The sequence below is a fragment of the Nerophis lumbriciformis genome, linkage group LG03, assembly GCF_033978685.3.
Source record: "Nerophis lumbriciformis linkage group LG03, RoL_Nlum_v2.1, whole genome shotgun sequence".
NCBI lineage: Eukaryota > Metazoa > Chordata > Actinopteri > Syngnathiformes > Syngnathidae > Nerophis > Nerophis lumbriciformis.
Genome location: NC_084550.2, coordinates 51,922,891 through 51,942,927, shown reverse-complemented (window position 1 = coordinate 51,942,927; position 20,037 = coordinate 51,922,891). Strand labels below are relative to the sequence as shown.

General features: G+C 38.9%; 1 protein-coding gene across 1 annotated transcript in view; it reads left to right on the top strand.

Moving 5' to 3' along the window:
• The first annotated feature begins 6,446 nt into the window (after positions 1-6,446).
• The window catches only part of mmel1 (membrane metallo-endopeptidase-like 1), a 36,085-nt gene continuing 22,494 nt past the window's right edge, over positions 6,447-20,037 (top strand). Inside the window, exon 1 of the mRNA XM_061938989.2 lies at positions 6,447-6,599. The gene's annotated coding sequence lies outside the window, so the exon portion shown is untranslated. The remainder of the gene's footprint in view (positions 6,600-20,037) is intronic.

Sequence of the window (20,037 nt, the reverse complement as noted above, 5' to 3'; positions counted from 1 at the left end):
TGACACTGTATTGCTATATGAACTATATTATACATTTCCATAGTTTAGTTAACTGAGGTATATAATGTACAGTGTATTTTGTCAACAACTGTATGTGTGTAAAGTATTTCTTGTGCTGAGCGATCATAAAACGGCTGCAAAAGACGCACTGGCTGAGGCTCGCCTCCTGCACCCCCGCCGCAGAATTGTTATATCAACTAAAGCCCACACTTAAACTTTCCACGTGCAAGATTGAATCTATTTAAAAAAATTATTTCATAAGAAGCCAAAAAGTGCAAAAACAATAATGTTCGTGTTGGAGGAGTTGTGAATGACTGCAGGGACACAACATTAGGTACACCTGCAGACTGCAGGTGTATCTAATTCACAACTCCTCCAACACAAACATTATTGTTTTTGCACTTTTTGGCTTCTTATTAAATAACTTTTGTAACCTATTTTTATGGGCTTTCCTCTTTGTGATGTTAAGTTCCTGTTATGCGCTGTTATACAGTATATGCCTTGAGCTCTTATTTTGAAGGCGCTAAGAGCGGAAGTGATGTCACGTTGCGGAGGTTTTTGAAAGAAGGTAAATAAAGTGGTCCTCGTGTAAACTGGAGCCTCCGTGTTTGTTATTTTGTAGTTTCATACAGTATAGGCGACATTTATAAACCCTCGGTTACACTTTTTTTAATAGATTCAATCTTGCACGTGGAAAGTTTAAGTGAGGGCTTTAGTTGCGGCGCATGGACTTAATTTCTAAGTAAAGGTAAGACCATAACGTTTTTTTTATTAAATGTGCTTTTTTGTGTGCTACAGTTTGTATGTGTAAAGTTAAAGTTAAGTTAAAGTATCAATGATTGTCACACACACACTCGGTGTGTTGAAATGTGTCCTCTGCATTTGACCCATCCCCTTGATCACCCCCTGGGATGTGAGGGGAGCAGTGGGCAGCAGCGGCGCCGCGCCCGGGAATAATTGTTGGTGATTTAACCCCCAATTCCAACCCTTGATGCTGAGTGCCAAGCAGGGAAGAATGCTGGTATGAGCTTTTAAACATAACCCGTTAACTGCTGCCAATCAAATGGTGAATAAGATACTCTTGAGGTTTCATATGTTTGTAAATCTGACTGTGATGAAGTCAGTGCCTCACCAGTCATGAACCTCACCGCACGTCATTGATATATATATACAGGTAAAAGCCAGTAAATTAGAGTATTTTGAAAAACTTGATTTATTTCAGTAATTGCATTCAAAAGGTGTAACTTGTACATTATATTTATTCATTGCACACAGACTGATGCATTCAAATGTTTATTTCATTTAATTTTGATGATTTGAAGTGGCAACAAATGAAAATCCAAAATTCCGTGTGTCACAAAATTAGAATATTACTTAAGGCTAATACAAGAAAGGGATTTTTAGAAATGTTGGCCAACTGAAAAGTATGAAAATGAAAAATATGAGCATGTACAATATTCAATACCTGGTTGGAGCTCCTTTTGCCTCAATTACTGTGTTAATGCGGCGTGGCATGGAGTCGATGAGTTTCTGGCACTGCTCAGGTGTTATGAGAGCCCAGGTTGCTCTGATAGTGGCCTTCAACTCTTCTGCGTTTTTGGGTCTGGTATTCTGCATCTTCCTTTTCACAATACCCCACAGATTTTCTATGGGGCTAAGGTCAGGGGAGTTGGCGGGCCAATTTAGAACAGAAATACCATGGTCCGTAAACCAGGCACGGGTAGATTTTGCGCTGTGTGCAGGCGCCAAGTCCTGTTGGAACTTGAAATCTCCATCTCCATAGAGCAGGTCAGCAGCAGGAAGCATGAAGTGCTCTAAAACTTGCTGGTAGACGGCTGCGTTGACCCTGGATCTCAGGAAACAGAGTGGACCGACACCAGCAAATGACATGGCACCCCAAACCATCACCCAACCATGCAAATTTTGCATTTCCTTTGGAAATCGAGGTCCCAGAGTCTGGAAGAAGACAGGAGAGGCACAGGATCCACGTTGCCTGAAGTCTAGTGTAAAGTTTCCACCATCAGTGATGGTTTGGGGTGCCATGTCATCTGCTGGTGTCGGTCCACTCTGTTTCCTGAGATCCAGGGTCAACGCAGCCGTCTACCAGCAAGTTTTAGAGCACTTCATGCTTCCTGCTGCTGACCTGCTCTATGGAGATGGAGATTTCAAGTTCCAACAGGACTTGGCGCCTGCACACAGCGCAAAATCTACCCGTGCCTGGTTTACGGACCATGGTATTTCTGTTCTAAATTGGCCCGCCAACTCCCCTGACCTTAGCCCCATAGAAAATCTGTGGGGTATTGTGAAAAGGAAGATGCAGAATGCCAGACCCAAAAACGCAGAAGAGTTGAAGGCCACTATCAGAGCAACCTGGGCTCTCATAACACCTGAGCAGTGCCAGAAACTCATCGACTCCATGCCACGCCGCATTAACGCAGTAATTGAGGCAAAAGGAGCTCCAACCAAGTATTGAGTATTGTACATGCTCATATTTTTCATTTTCATACTTTTCAGTTGGCCAACATTTCTAAAACTCCCTTTTTTGTATTAGCCTTAAGTAATATTCTAATTTTGTGACACACGGAATTTTGGATTTTCATTTGTTGCCACTTCAAATCATCAAAATTAAATGAAATAAACATTTGAATGCATCAGTCTGTGTGCAATGAATAAATATAATGTACAAGTTACACCTTTTGAATGCAATTACTGAAATAAATCAAGTTTTTCAAAATATTCTAATTTACTGGCTTTTACCTGTATATGCATTAGAGATGCACGGTTTGCGGGCACAACCGCGGAGTCCGCGGATTATCCGCGGATCGGGCGGATGAAATTAAAAAAAATTAGATTTTATCCGCGGGTCGGGTCGGGTCGGGCGGTTGAAATAAAAAAAAATTAGATTTTAAATAGATTCAGAAGGGTGGCAGTTAAACCAATTCGGAAATATATATACATAGTTAAATGTTGTTACCCACATACGAAAAACGAGCAGGCTCCTGCAGCATATGCCACAACAGAAGAAAAAAAAAAAAAGAGATGGACACTTTTACGGAGCGGAGAAGGGACGCCTCGCCGGGGTCCGGGACCGAGGCCCCTTCCCCCGAGAGGGCCCCACCGGGAGCCGTAGCTGAGGTGATCCGCGAGAAGGGCCCGACGCACGTCCAGGGTCACCACCGCGCCCACCGCACCGACACCCCGCCTCTTCCGCCTTCGCCGCGGCCGGCGTCACGCGCAGCAGGTAAGCAGCTTACCTGCCCGCCATCCCCGTGGCCGGGGGCTCGTAACAGGGGTCACTCCGCGCGCTCCGCCCGCGCAGCTTACCTGCCCGCCACCCCTGTTGCCGGGGGCGCGTAACAGGGGTCACTCCGCGCGCAGTGCGCTCACGAAAGGGGTGGGGCTCACCCTGGTTGATATAGACAGCAGGACGGTGGCCATGGAAGTCGGAACCCGCTAAGGAGTGTGTAACAACCCACCTGCCGAATCAACTAGCCCTGAAAATGGATGGCGTCTGGGTCGTGACAGCGTGGCACGCGAATGTCTGTGCTGCATTGGATCAGTCTCCTTTCTTTAACAGGCAAAAGCTTTATAACCTCACTTATGCCTTGCATCGTCTATATTAGATATATAACAATGGGCGGGTGCGGGCGGGTGCGGTTCTGATCAAATGTTACATCGGGTGGATGGCGGATGGTTGACGACTTTCTGATGCGGTTGCGGATGAAATAATTGCCTATCCGTGCATCTCTAATATGCATACATATACATACATATATATACATACATGCATACATATACATACATATATATGCATACATATACATACAAATATAAATATGCATACATATACATATACATACATGCATACATATACATACATGCATACATATATACATATACATACACATATATATATACGTACACATATATATACATACATACATATATACATACATACCTACACATACGTACATATATATATGCATACATATATACATACATATATACATCCATCCATCCATCCATTTTCTACCGCTTATACACATAAATACATTTATAAAGATATACATACATATATACACCTACATACATGTATATACAGTACATATACATACATATATATACTGTATATACATACATACACATATATACTGTATATACATACAAACATATACATACATATACACACATATACATATATATATACACACATATACATATATATACATACATACACATATATACTGCATATACATACATACATACATACACGCACATACATATACATATATATATATATATACATATACACACATACATATACATACATATACACACATATACATATAAATATACATATACATATACATACATTCAGGCATTTACATATATTTAGGTCTGTGTGTGTGTATATATATATATATATATACATATATATATATATATATACACACACACACACACACACCGGTGTATATATACACACACGCATATATATATCATCTGTGTTTTATCCATTATACAGTGCTCAATACCGGGGAAGGGCGGAATATACGTTAGGTCAGGAAATAACAGAGGCTATTTCATCCTTACAAGCCTGTTTCGCAGGTTTCCCTGCTCTTCAGGGGATTTTTTATGAAAATATATAAAATCCCCTGAAGAGCAAGGAAACCTGGGGATTTTATATACACCGTATTTTTCGGACTATAAGTCGCAGTTTTTTTCATAGTTTGGCCGGGGGTGTGACTGAGACTCAAGAGCGACTTATGTGTGAAATTATTAACACATTACCGTAAAATATCAAATAATATTATTTAGCTCATTCACGTAAGAGACTAGACGTATAAGATTTCATGGGATTTAGCGATTAGGAGTGACAGATTGTTTGGTAAACGTATAGCATGTTCTATATGTTATAGTTATTTGAATGACTCTTACCATAATATGTTACGTTAACATACCAGGCACGTTCTCAGTTGGTTATTTATGCCTCATATAACGTACACTTATTCAGCCTGTGGTTCACTATTCTTTATTTATTTTAAATTGCCTTTCAAATGTCTATTCTTGGTGTTGGGTTTTATCAAATACATTTCCCCAAAAAATGCGACTTATACTCCAGTGCGACTTATATATGTTTTTTTCCTTCTTTATTATGCATTTTCGGCAGGTGCGACTTATACTCCGGTGCGACTTATACTCCGAAAAATTCGGTGTATATAAAATCCCCTGAAGAGCAGGGAAACCTGCGAAACAGGCTTGTAGGGATGAAATACCTTCTGTGTTTTTTTCCTGACCTAACGTATATTCCGCTCTACCCCGGTATTGAGGACTGTATATTAGATAAACCACAGAAACCTTGACTAAATATATATACATTTATTTTATATGCATGTACGGTACTATTTTACATTGTAGTAGTTTAAGTGTAGACACACCAGGTATGGTAGTACAATTTTGTACTCATATTATTATTATTTTTGCCAAATGTTTATTTAAATGTTTTATATCCATTAATGCTACAATCGGGCGGAAGGCGGGGTGCTCCAGCGCCCCCCGCGACCCCAAAAGGGAATAAGCGGTAGAAAATGGATGGATGGATATCCATTAATGCATTTCTTCCTTACTCATTATTTGTGGGGGGGTTTTTTTTGTGTTGCTAAAAGTTTTAGGTGAGGGAAGATTCAAACGAGTGATTGAAAAACTAGTTTGGAATGTTTTCAATACAGCCAATATTTCAAAATAATTACCACCAATACAATAATCCATCCATCCATTTTCTACCGCTTATTCCCTTTGGGGTCGCGGGGGGCGCTGGAGCCTATCTCAGCTACAATCGGGCGGAAGGCGGGGTACACCCTGGACAAGTCGCCACCTCATCGCAGGGCCCAATACAATAATATTTGTGTAAATGAAATGATTCTGATCTACATCTTATCGTATAACTGATGCTAGTGATTGTTTCCTTGATTAAAAAATAAACAACAAAAAGTAAAAAATATAGTATTGAGCAAGTCTTTTGAACGGCTCTTTGCAAGGAACGGCTCCTCAAGACCTGGCTAACTTAAAAGAGCCATGAATCCCATCTCTAATGGGTCAGAGGTGGTGTCATGTCTGAAGAGAAAACACTTCTATGAAAAGTGGAGCACATAAGAGAGGGAGATGAGATTTTTCTAAAGTGTGTGCTCATAATCGCATCTTACTGTTAGATCATCAAAAAGTCTGTTTTGCATGATAAGGGGTCTCTTTAAGGTGAAAGCAGATGCCCCAATAGTCACGCACTTTGTTCCCAGCCTTCCTCTTATCAGTAAGGCACAACAATCACCTTCGTCCCTCCTTCACTCTCTCTCTCCCTCCTCACTCGCCCATCTGAGCACAGCACAGCACAGCACAGCACAGCACAGCACAGCACAGCACAGCACAGCACAGTCAGTCAGAAGTGGCTCTCCCCCTCCAGTCCCGCAGCACGGACTCATTTCTCCACACACCAGCTCTGAGTGGATGCTCAGCAGGGGTGTTTTGAGATATTAGCGCGCTGAGTTGGGGGGAGCGGGGTTATCGGCCACCTCCACCATTCCCCCCACCCCACCGTTCTAAAGGTAAGACGCCGTCCCGCTCCTGTTGCCGGGGGCGACTCCGGGTACAGTCGATGATGATGTTGATCTGGAAGTTTGTCGTTAGAAAAGTGTTCATACATGCTGGTGGTATTCCCTCCGTGGAAAAACAAAGCTTCTCTTAAGAATTTCTGATTAGATTAGCAGCACTTTCTGGAATTTTTCACCCGCTTACCCAATCACCTATTTGCATGCTGAAGAAACTTTTGGCCTTTAAATTTCAAGCAAGTACCAAAAAAATACAGATTCTAGTGTTATTTTATATTTATTTTGATTCGTTCATTATTATTATTTATACACATTTTATAATCATTGTGATTCCATTCACTTATAAAATCTAATCCATTATTATTATTATATTTTTGTATTTATTTTGATTACCGTATTTTATTTATTTATGCACATTTTATTATCATTGTGATTCCACTCACTTTTGGATATTTTTGTATTTATTTTGATTATTTTATTTATTTATGCATATGTATGTTATAATCATTGTGATTCCATTCACTTATGGATATTTTTATATTTATTGGGATTTTTATTTATTTATGCATATTTTATAATCATTGTGTTTCTATTTACTTATGGATATTTTTATATTTATTTTGATTATTTTATTTGTTTATGCATATTTTATAATCATTGTGATTCTATTCACTTAAGGACATTTTTATATTTATTTTGATTATTTTATTTATTTATGCATATTTTATAATCATTGTGATTCTATTCACTTATGGACATTTTTATATTTATTTTGATTCTTTTATTTATGAATATTTTATAATCATTGTGATTCCATTCACTTATGGATATTTTTATATTTATTTAGATTATTTAATTTATTTATGCATACTTTATAATCATTGTGTTTCTATTCACTTATAGATATGTTTTATTTATTTTGATTTGTTCATTTATTTATGCATATTCTATAATCATTGTGATTCTATTCAATTATGGATATTTTTATATTTATTTTGATTCTTTTATTTATTTATGCATATTTGTGTATTGAAATATTTAATTTAGTTGACCGTTTATTTGTTTATCCAAGCAGGTTACAGTTTTTACAGACATTTATTTTGCTGATTTTAAATTTAGGATATATTATTTAGCCAACAAATCATTACAACAACAAAACAGCAAAATTGGAAGTACAAGTATATTTGTATTTATATTTGTCTTTGAACCACAAATGACATACTGAAAAAAACTTGTAATTAAATAAAGTATGTGTATATACACACATTTTTTATTATGCCTTCTATGTCCTAAATGATTGAAACATGTTCTTAGTATGGCTGTATATATTTGTATAATTGATCAAAATGAAAACGCTATATAGAAGTCCTTAAAAATGGGGGACAACATTGTGTTTCTGTAAAAATGATTTAATAATATATCCAAAACTACTTCCTAAGATATATTATTTGTGGCTTTCCTGTGTTATTTCCAGCAAAACGATGCATATTCAACGAATAACATCAATTTAAACTCAACATTTGACACTTTTTTGGTTTGAATGTAAGTTAAATGACTGATAAATCAAAGGAAAAATAACAACGTCACAGTTTTTTTTATGAACATATTAAGTGAGTTGGTCAGATTCTGTGTTTGTGTTACATATGAGTCAAAAGTCCACATATTTAAAAACTAAAAAAAATGAAACTTAAGAACTGGATAATGAAATTTGTGGACTATAACATGGTGTGTTTTCACCCTGCAGGCATGACATTATTGGTAAAAATGCATTAAAGTCCAACACTGTCGTTTGCTGTTGTGCAGTAAACGTGTTTATGAGTGATGAAATGGAATTATGGAAATTATTTTGAAGACTAATCAAACGTATTGATGTATTGAGCTAAAAGAAAAATCACTCATGTGAATGCATTTTATGGGTGTCAGTAAATCAAGTTGAATTAAAAATGCTTACTACACAAAACTGCAAAAAGGAATGCAAAGCATAGGCTTTTTGTTAATTGGATTTGTGTTTCCTCAATAAAAATATGATTTATTTATATTTTGAAAAACAAAATACTATTTCAAAATGTTTTACAATGTGCCAAAACTTATTCAGCTTGTGTATAAGTGTATATGTGTGTGTATATGTATATATATATATATATATATATATATATATATATATATATATATATATATATATATATATATATATACACAAATCTATGTGTACATATATATATGCACACATATAATCATATACTGTAAATATACTGTATACCATCCATATATATTTATATACACAGACACACATACAGTCGTGGTCAAAAGTTGACATACACTTGTAAAGAACATAATGTCATGGCTGTCTTGAGTTTCCAATAATTTCTACAACTCTTATTTTTTTGTGATAGAGTGATTGGAGCACATACTTGTTGGTCACAAAAAACATTCATGAAGTTTGGTTCTTTTATGAATTTATTATGGGTCTACTGAAAATGTGACCAAATCTGCTGGGTCAAAAGTATACATACAGCAATGTTAATATTTGCTTACATGTCCCTTGGCAAGTTTCACTGCAATAAGGCGCTTTTGGTAGCCATCCACAAGCTTCTAGTTGAATTTTTCACCACTCCTCTTGACAAAATTGGTGCAGTTCAACTAAATTTGTTAGTTTTCTGACATGGACTTGTTTCTTCAGCATTGTCCACACGTCTAAGTCAGGACTTTGGGAAGGCCATACTAAAACCTTAATTCTAGCCTGATTTTGTCATTCCTTTACTACTTTTGACGTGTGTTTGGGGTCATTGTCCTGTTGGAACACCCAACTGCGCCCAAGACCCAACCTCCGGCCTGATGATTTTAGGTTGTCCTGAAGAATTTGGAGGCAATCTTCCTTTTTCATTGTCCCATTTACTCTCTGTAAAGCACCAGTTCCATTGGCAGCAAAACCAGCCCAGAGCATAATACTACCACCACCCTACTTGACGGTAGGAATGGTGTTCCTGGGATTAAAGGCCTCACCTTTTCTCCTCCAAACATATTGCTGGGTATTGTGGCAAAAAGCTAATTTTTTGTTTCATCTGACATCACTTGGACAAAGATAAGACCTTCTGGAAGAAAGTTTTGTGGTCAGATAAAACACGAATGTTTTTTGTGACCAACAAGTATGTGCTCCAATCACTCTATCACAAAAAAATAAGAGTTGTAGAAATGATTGGAAACTTAAGACAGCCATGACATTATGTTCTTTACAAGTGTATGTCAACCTTTGACCACAACTGTATATACAAATATACACATACATACATATAAACTGTATATACATACATAATTATACAAAAAAATACATACATATAGACATATATACACTTATACACATGTACAAACACATTTACACTTATACACAAACACACATTTACATATGCATAAATATATTCGTACACACATATATAAATATATACACATATATATGTACACACATTTATATACACTAATATATATACACACACGTATACGTACACACATTTATACACGTACATATTTACATTATATATACACACACACACGCACGCACGCACACACGCACACACACACACACACACACACACACACACACACACACACACACACACACACACACACACACACTGTAGACGTTTTTTGTTGACATGTCAAACGTGTTTCATAAAAGTGTTAAGCTTAAATATAAATTCATATAAATGTTCTCCTTTCTTGAAGACAATAATATAAGTTGCTATATTCCCTTATTCTAATGAGCTGATTGGAATCTGACAGGGTTACAATAGTGTCAATAAGTTCCACAACTACGAATTTACATTGTGGAGGGAAAATAAGTCCTCCTCTCTTTCAAATACCACATCAAAGTGGTTGGTTTTTAGCTTAACATTTCTCCAGCTTCCAAACTTTTTTCAATATACCGTATTTTTCGGACTATAAGTAGCAGTTTTTTTCATAGTTTGGCCGGGCTCCAGTGCGACTTATATATGTTTTTTTCCTTCTTTATAATGCATTTTCGGCAGGTGCGACTTATATTCCAGTGCGACTTATAGTCCGAAAAATACGGTACATAAAATAATGTTTCAAATATATTTAAAAAATGTTAACAGATTTAAAAAAATGAAAGTGATGAATAAAAAAAAAAAGAATTAATTAAACAAATGATGTCACTCATTTAAAATAAAATGAATGAATAAACAATCCAAAATACACTTTTTTTGATCATTTGTTTGTATAACTCATCCGATGAAGAAAAACATTTATATACTAGTATACAGCATACACTGTAGCATACAACATAAACCGTCTGGCTGCCTTGTGATAGCAGTAACGCCACCACCCCCCGCACACACACACCGGTTCACACGTGTGACCATGAGTATTCATCAGCGCCAGCTAATGGCCGAGTGCAGTGTGAGCCAGTGATTTACTGTCAGGCCTAATGATAGGTCCATGCTGGAGAAACAGGTGGTGCACAATGAATGGAGGCAGTGCCATGCTGCTGATTGTCCTTTTGTCCCACTGCGCTCCGCACACGCTAATTTGCAATATTGACTGCACGCGTATGGAATTATTGTGTATGCAAATGAGCTCTCTTCAAATCGGCGTCAAAGACAACGCCTGTGAAAGGAAGTATGGTGGGAAGAAAATAAAATGTGTTTCTTACCCATTTTTGGGCTGCCAAAAGATATCTGTTTCCCAGCATGGTCCGTATGGGCCGCAGCGGTACTCCGTTGTAAATACACTTTTCCACCACTTAGCAGTAATGTCATGGAAAAGTTTCTTTGGCGCAAAAATTATAACCAAAGTGGTCAAGCTGTATTTTCATTTGCATTTTCCAAAACCCAAAACCAGTGAAGTTGGCATGTTGTGTAAATGGCAAATAAAAACAGAATACAATGATTTGCAAATCCTTTTCAACCTATATTCAATTGAATAGTCTGCAAAGACAAGATATTGTTTGAACTGGTAAATTGTTATTTTTTGTAAATATTAGCTCATTTGGAATTTGATGCCTGCAACATGTTTCAAAAAAGCTGGCACAAGTGGCAAAAAAAGACTGAGAAAGTTGAGGAATGCTCATCAAACACTTATTTGGAACATCCCACAGGTGAACAGGCTAATTGGGAACAGGTGGGTGCCATGATTGGATATAAAAGCAGCTTCCATGAAATGCTGTCATTCACAAACAAGGATGGGGCGAGGGTCACCACTTTGTGAACAAATGCGTGAGGAAATTGTCGAACAGTTTAAGAACAACATTTCTCAATGAGCTATTGCAAGGGAATTAGGTATTTCACCATCTACGGTCTGTAATATCATCAAAAGGTTCAGAGAATCTGGAGAAGTCACTGCATGTAAACGGCAAGGCCTGTGACCTTCGATCCCTCAGGCGGTACTGCATCAAAAAGCGACATCAGTGTGTAAAAGATATCACAGCATGGGATAAGGAACACTTCAGAAAACAACTGTCAGTAACTACAGTTCGTCGCTACATCTGTAAGTGCAAGTAAAAACTCTACCATTCAAAGCCATTTATTAACAACACCCAGAAACGCCGCCGGCTTTGCTGGGTCCGAGCTCATCTTAGATGGATTGTTGCAAAGTGCAAAGGTGTTCTGTGGTCCGACGAGTCCACATTTCAAATTGTTTTTGGAAACTGTGGACATTGTGTTCTCCGGACCAAAGAGAAAAAGAACCATCCGGATTGTTATAGGCGCAAAGTTCAAAAGCCAGCATCTGTGATGGTATGGGGGTGTATTAGTGCCCAAGACATGAGTAATTTACACATCTGTGAAGGCACCATTAATGCTGAAAGGTACATACAGGTTTTGGAGCAACATATGTTGCCATCCAAGCAACGTTACCATCTTTTTCATGGACGCCCCTGCTTATTTCAGCATGACAATGCCAAGCCACGTGTTACAACAGCGTGGCTTCGAAGTAAAAGAGTGCGGGTACTTGACTGGTCTGCCTGTAGTCCAGATCTGTCTCCAATTGAAAATGTGTGGCACAATATGAAGCGTAAAATACCACAACGGAGACCCCGGACTGTTGAACAACTTAAGCTGTACATCAAGCAAGAATGGGAAAGAATTCCACCTAAAAAGCTTAAAAAATTGGTCTCCTCAGTTCCCAAACGTTTACTGAGTGTTGTTAAAAGGAAAGGCCATGTAACACAGTGGTAAAAATGCCCCTGTGACAACTTTTTTGCAATGTGTTGCTGCTAGAGATGCGCGGATAGGCAAATATTTCATCCGCAACCGCATCAGAAAGTCGTCAACCATCCGCCATCCACCCGATGTAACGTTTGATCAGAACTGCACCCGCCCGCCATCCGCCCGGTATATCTAATATAGACGATGCAAGGCATTAGTGAGGCACCTGCCAACTACTCCGGTTTTCCCGTAATTCGTACGGTTTTCATCAACCTATTCCGGGTTACGGGTGCAGTGATAAAAAATAAGTTTTTTCATTAATTAAAAAAAAAAAAAGGGTGAAAACTACGCGAATTGCACCTTGTGCAGACAAGATTTTTCGATCGGACACGGAGGAATTAGCGATGTAAAAGACCACTTTGGGACAAAAAAACACAAGTCTAATGCCGTTGCTAGCGATACAAGTGGAAAACTTTCAACGTTTATCGTCGCCCAAACAGATTCTTTGGATGTGATAAATGCCGAAGTTTTATTTACGGAGGCAATAATTGAGCATGGACTTCCAATCGCACTGGCTGATCACATGGGCCAGTTAAATGTTTGTAATGCAACCTTTAAAAATCATTACGCGGTGATCGCGGTCCCAAAAATAAACTTTTCTTGCATGATAATGTCCAGAAAAATTCGCTTTATATTACTATAGAGTCCTTTTAACGAATGAGTTTGATGGTTTATCACAAACCTTAAATGAAAGAAGTCCTTTGTTCTCCTGCACCGCATGCACTTTGGCCTTGCTTCGTGTTTGGTGCGCAATCCTGTCGGCTGTATTTCACAGCACGACATACTGTTAAAAGTGTTTATACTATTTATGCTTTCAAGTCCAAGTTGAAGAAATCTTGTTAAATGTTGACAGCATAACTACCAAAATACAGAAGTATGTCCTTAATATTTTTGCAGTGCTATTTCTGTTGAAAAGTTCAAATGATTACATTAGAGATGTGATGTGCCACTTTTCAAGTGTCTGGTGGCTTCAATTAATTTTCATTAATTTTTCATATTTTGAATTCTTTTGAAAGGCTTACAAAAAAACTACATTTGAATTGTAATTCCATGCTATTGACAGGACTATTAATTTTAATGAAGTTAGCTTACCATGTTTACAGTATGATAATTGTGATAGAAATGTGAATTTTAGGCACAGAATATTTTTTACAATTGAACAAGGCAGTAGATTATACAAGCTTGGACAGAAAGTTAATAATGACACCAATTTTTTTTTATGGAATTGTTTAGTACTGTTTTACCATTTGTTAACTGTAAAAAGTGTTTATACTGTTTATACTTTCAATTAACAAATTGAAGTCTTGTGAAAGGTTGACAGGATAACTGGCATTAACTGTCAAAATAATTTCAAACTATTGAAGTTAGCTTACAGAATAAACATGCCAATCAACCCATATGATTTTTGCTGTAATATTTTTGTTTTGAAAAGTCACTGTGGCTGATAGAAAAGTGATGGTTTTAGCAACATTTTAACCTGTCTGAATGCTAATAATCATTTTGCGTCGGGGGGCGAAGCCTTGAACCCTCCACCAGGACTTTGTCCTGGACCTACCGGGGCCTGCGGCCCTTGGACCCTGGCTACTAGGTTTTTCTGATTTCAAAAGTTGGCAGGTATGGTGAGGTTATAAAGCTTTTGCCTGTTAAAGAAAGGAGACTGATCCAATGCAGCACAGACTTTCGCGTGCCACGCTGTCACGACCCAGACGCACACCAGTGCGCAATCATATGGGAGCCGCGCTGAGCGCACCTCCAAGCGCGTCTCGCTGCCGGCGACGGCCGGGTATATGGGCCCGACGCTCCAGCGCCATCCATTTTCAGGGCTAGTTGATTCGGCAGGTGGGTTGTTACACACTCCTTAGCGGGTTCCGACTTCCATGGCCACCGTCCTGCTCTCTATATAAACCAGGGTGAGCCCCACCCCTTTCGTGAGCGCACTGCGCGCGGAGTGACCCCTGTTACGCGCCCCCGGCAACAGGGGTGGCGGGCAGGTAAGCTGCGCGGGCGGAGCGCGCGGAGTGACCCATGTTACGAGCCCCCGGCCACGGGGGTGGCGGGCAGGTAAGCTGCTTACCTGCTGCGCGTGACGCCGGCCGCGGCGAAGGCGGACAAGGCGGGGTGTCGGTGCGGTGGGCGCGGTAGTGACCCTGGACGTGCGTCGGGCCCTTCTCGCGGATCGCCTCAGCTACGGCTCCCGGTGGGGCCCTCTCGGGGGAAGGGGCCTCGGTCCCGGACCCCGGCGAGGCGTCCCTTCTCCGCTCCGTAAAAGTGTCCATCTCTTTTCTTTTTTTTTTCTTCTGTTGTGGCATATGCAGCAGGTGCCTGCTCGTTTTTCGTATGTGGTTAACAACATTTAACTATGTATATATATTTCCGAATTGGTTTAACTGCCACCCGCAAAAAAAAAAAAAATAAATTAAAAAAAAAAAAAAAAATCTAATTAATCCACCCGACCCGACCCGCGCGCGGATAAAATCTTATTTTTTTTAATTTCATCCGCCCGATCCGCGGATAATCCGCAAACCGCGCATCTCTAGTTGCTGCCATTAAATTCTAAGTTAATGATTATTTGCAAAAAAACTTTAAATATCTTATCTTTGCAGTCTATTCAATTGAATATAAGTTGAAAAGGATTTGCAAATCATTGTATTCTGTTTATATTTACGATTTACACAATGTGCCAACTCCACTGGTTTTGGGTTTTGTAATTTTATTTATTTGGCTAAGAAAAATACTCATTATTAATTTTGTTTATTTTAGCCCAAGATAATTGTATGTACATTTATTTTTCATCAGTTATTTAGGAATCCCTTCTTCTGCAATATATTTAGTTAATACTTTTTTTTTCTAATCAGCCTGACCTCTCTCACTCCTCCTCTCTAAGCTGCCACATTATCGTGGTAGAAGAGTTTGAGTGTCCCCAATGATCCTGGGAGCTATGTTGCCTGGGGGCTTTTATGCCCCCTGGTAGGGTCTCCCAAAACAAACAGATCCAAGGTGAGAAACCAGACAAATGGCAGCTTAAAGACCTCTATAAAAATACACAATCAAGGATGCAGATTTCCGTCCACTCTGGAGCCAGGCCTGGAGGTAGGGCTCGATGACGAGCGTCTGGTGGCCGGGCTCACACCAATGGACTCACCATTCAGGAGGGGGCAAAGAGGTCGGGTGCAGTGTGAGCTGGGCAGCAGGGCCCTTGGCGGTCCGATTCTTGGCCTCAGAGCTAGCTCTTGGAACGTGGAACATCCCCTCGCTGGGGGGTAAAGAAGCCTGAATTGGTGCGCGAGTTGGAAAAGTTCCGGCTGGATCGAGTCGGACTAACTTCGACGCACAGCAAGGACTCTGGAACCAGTCCTTTCGTGAAGGGCTGGACTCTCTTCCACTCTGGTATTGCAAGCAGTGAGAGGCGATGGGTGGGGGTGGCAATACTTGCCTGCACGTTGGAGTTCAATGCAGTAGCTTCCCTCCGCCTCCGGGTGGGTGGGCTGACTGTTCACGTTTATGCGCCAAACAGTAGTTCAGAGTACCCACCCTTTCTGTTTTTCTAGGTGCGGTCAAGGCGTTAAGGGGATTCAGTTTAGCGGCTGCAGGATTCGGTCTCTGTTTGCAGATTATGTGGTCCTGACGGCTTCATTTGGCCAAGATCTTAAAAAGTTAAAGTACCCATGATTGTCACACACACACACTAGGTGTGGCGAAATTATTCTCCGCATTTGACCCATCACCCTTGATCACCCCCTGGGAGGTGAGGGGAGCAGTGAGCAGCAGTGTTGGCCGCGCCCAGGAATCATTTTTGGTGATTTAACCCCCAATTCCAACCCTTGATGCTGAGTGTCAAGCAGGGAGGTAATGGGTCCCATTTTTATAGTCTTTGGTATGACTCGGCCGGGGTTTGAACTCACGACCTACCGATCTCAGGGCGGACACTCTAACCACTTCAGCTCTCAATGGATCGTGTGGAGGGGGGCCTCGAAGACAGCGACAGATGAGTAGATGGCCCAGGTGGGCCTTGTTATCTGATCACCGGTCGCCTTTATTAGCAGCAGCCTGGACGAGACACGGGGGTGGGTGGGTGTGGGGGGGGGGGGGGGGGGGGGGGCTGGAGCCCGAGAAAGACACACGGACTGAGACACGCTGGACTAAAAAGTCCCAATATATATTGCTGGAAAGCAATCCCTGCATTAAAATAAAAGACTGTTACCTCAGACTGCCGGGCTCACAAGAAGAATCTTTGTGTCAGGAGAACCCACAGGAGGGCAGCCTCTACAGATCGGTTTGCAGTAGAGTGTCAAGTCACTGGGATAGATATAGCACCTCAAAGGCAGAGTCCATGTTCTTGCCCGTAAAAGGGTTGAGTGCCATCTCTGGGTTGAGGAGGACATCTAAATATCTCGTAGTCTTGTTCACGAGTGAGGGAAGAGTGGATCGTGAGACCACCAGGCGGAACGTCTGTAGTGATGCGGACCCTGTATGGATCCATCGTGGTGAAAAAGAAGCTGAGCCACAGGGCAAAGCTCTCAATTTACCGGTCGATCTACGTTCCCGTCCTCACCTATGGTCATGAGCTTTCGGTTATAATCGAAAGGACAAGATCACGGGTACAAGCGGCCAAAATGAGTTTCTTCCGACGGGTGGCGGGCCTCTCCCTCAGAAAATAGGGTGAGAAGCTCTGCCCTTCGGGAGGAGCTCAAAGTAAAGCTGCTGCTCCTACCCATCGAGATTAGCCAGATGAGGTGGTTCAGGCATCTGGTCAGGATGCTCCCTGGACGCCTCCCTGTGGAGGTGTTTAGGGCACGTCCGACCGGTAGGAGGCTGCTGGGAAGACTAAGTCTCCCAGCTGGCCTGGGAACGCCTCGGGATTCCCAGGGAGGAGTAGCTGGGGAAAGGGAAGCCTGGGCTTCTCTACTTAGGCTGCTGCCCCCGCGACCTGACTTCGGATAAGCGGAAGAAGATAGATGGATGGATGGTCTGACTTAAGCCCTAAGGTCTATGTGTTAAATAAATAATATTTGTGATTAACACATGGTTTTGGAGTTATTCTCCAGTGTGGATGCCTCAAACTATTTGTAAAGTTAGATATAATTATCAAGTACAATTAAAATCAAGACTAAGATTACTAATTGCCCCCGTGCCCCACTGTAGTGGAAAAGTTGGGCCCCGAAGTCAAAATGGTTAAAAACCCCTGATTTACAGTATTTTTATTTTCATAAACTAATAATTATTTTTCGAAGTCTTGAAGCTATGGAGGAAAAATGGAGTGCACCACTGGACTTTGTTGCAACCAAGAAAAGTCATCACTTTAGGAGGAGAAAAAAGTGTGATTTAACGACAATAAATGCGTATAATGATCAAAATAACCTCACAATAATATGATAGGGAAGTCTAGTAATTACAAAAAAAAATCATCATTTTAAAAAGGGACAAGCGATAGAAAATGGATGGATGGAAGTATAAATATTGTACGTATTACGTATTTTTTGTTACTACTTGCTTTTAAGGTTAAGTTTAGTCTTAGCGAATTTACTGTCTGAAGAGACAGTTATCAATACTAACATAATCAAAAATATTCTCATAATTTTTTTAATTCCCTATCATGGACATTGACAACAATAAATGTATAAATATGCGAGTGATGTGGAAATGTTTTAGGAAAGAAATAATTTATGAGAATAAACAAATTTGAGAGTAAAGTTGTAATATTACAGAGAAAAGGTCTTACATTTTATGTAAGACATTTTATGCCATTTTAAGTCAGAGTATTTTGAGACAAAAAAATGTGATTTTATGACAATAAATGTGTAATTAAACCAAAATAATGTCACAATATTATGATAAGAAAGTTGGAATTTTGCCTGCAGAGGCACTGTTGATTTAGACTCAACTCGTTTGCTCCCTAATCAAGTACTACATAAAAAATGTAGTAAATGTGGAGTGAATTAATAAAGGGTTTTCAGTTCTCACTATAATATGCTTTTAGTGTTTAGAAAAGTGGTATGTAAATCTAATTCATTATTATATATAAAATATTTCAATACTTTATGTTACAACCATAGATTTGTATTTAAGAGAGTAAATGGCATAGGAAATGGTATAGGCGGACAGTTGTAATTTAAGGAGAATAAACTAGTTTAAGGGTAAAGTCTTTATATTAACGGTATATAAAAAATATCTTAATTTTTTGAGGATTAAATCAGAGCACTCTGAAAAAAATATGTGATTTTACGACAATAAATATGTAATATAACCAAAATATTTTGCATATATGTCATCATATTCAGAGAGTAGGAAAAAAATCTAAATTTTACGATAAAGTGAAAACAGCAATATGCGAGAAATCTGTTCGCATAAAAAAACATTTCAGATAGAGAGACAAATCGCACTTAGATTTTGTCATTTTTGACGACAACTGCTACAGTTTTGAAGAAATATGGAGTGCACTATTTAGCTGTCACCAGCAGAGGCACTGTTGATTCAGTCCCAACTAGTTTGCTTTCTGATGAAGTACAACATAAAAAAAATGAAATTAATATCACTATCACATTGAAAAACAGTTTTGAAATCTTACCTATTGAGGACATTTAAGTCAAATTTACAAGAATAAAGTGGAAAGTTGTCATTTAATGAGGATAGTTTGAGAGTAAAGTTGTACTATTATAACAAAACAAATCTACTGTATATGTTTTAAGAATAAAGTCAGAGTAATCCCATAATTAATTCACAGCATTAAGAAGACCAAAGAATGACCAAAATACATGATTTGATTAAATAATGTAATGATAAGAAGGTTGGAATTTTAAATGAATAAATGATTTAGTAGTCAAACTAAAAAATTAAAATGACAACAATAAAAGTGGAAAAATTATGAAAGTAAATGTGTAACATTATCAAATAAAAATACATTCAGAGAAATAAAAACATTACAAAATATTGTATAAAATATTTTTATCAAAATAGAATCACTATAATTAGAGAAATAAGTAGAATTTTTCTAAAACTAAAGTTGTACAGATCAAATTGTAATTATAGTATAGAGAAAAAAAGTTGTCATTCCTTAAAAAATCAGTTGTAATATTATGACAAAATAGTAATAATTTTATAAGATTAGTCAGAATTTTGTGTGGTATTAGATTGTTTTAAGCATAAAAATTCTCACACGCGTCTTTAATATCTCAACTTATCTTTCTTAACATTATGACTTTTTTTCTTGTAGATAATTT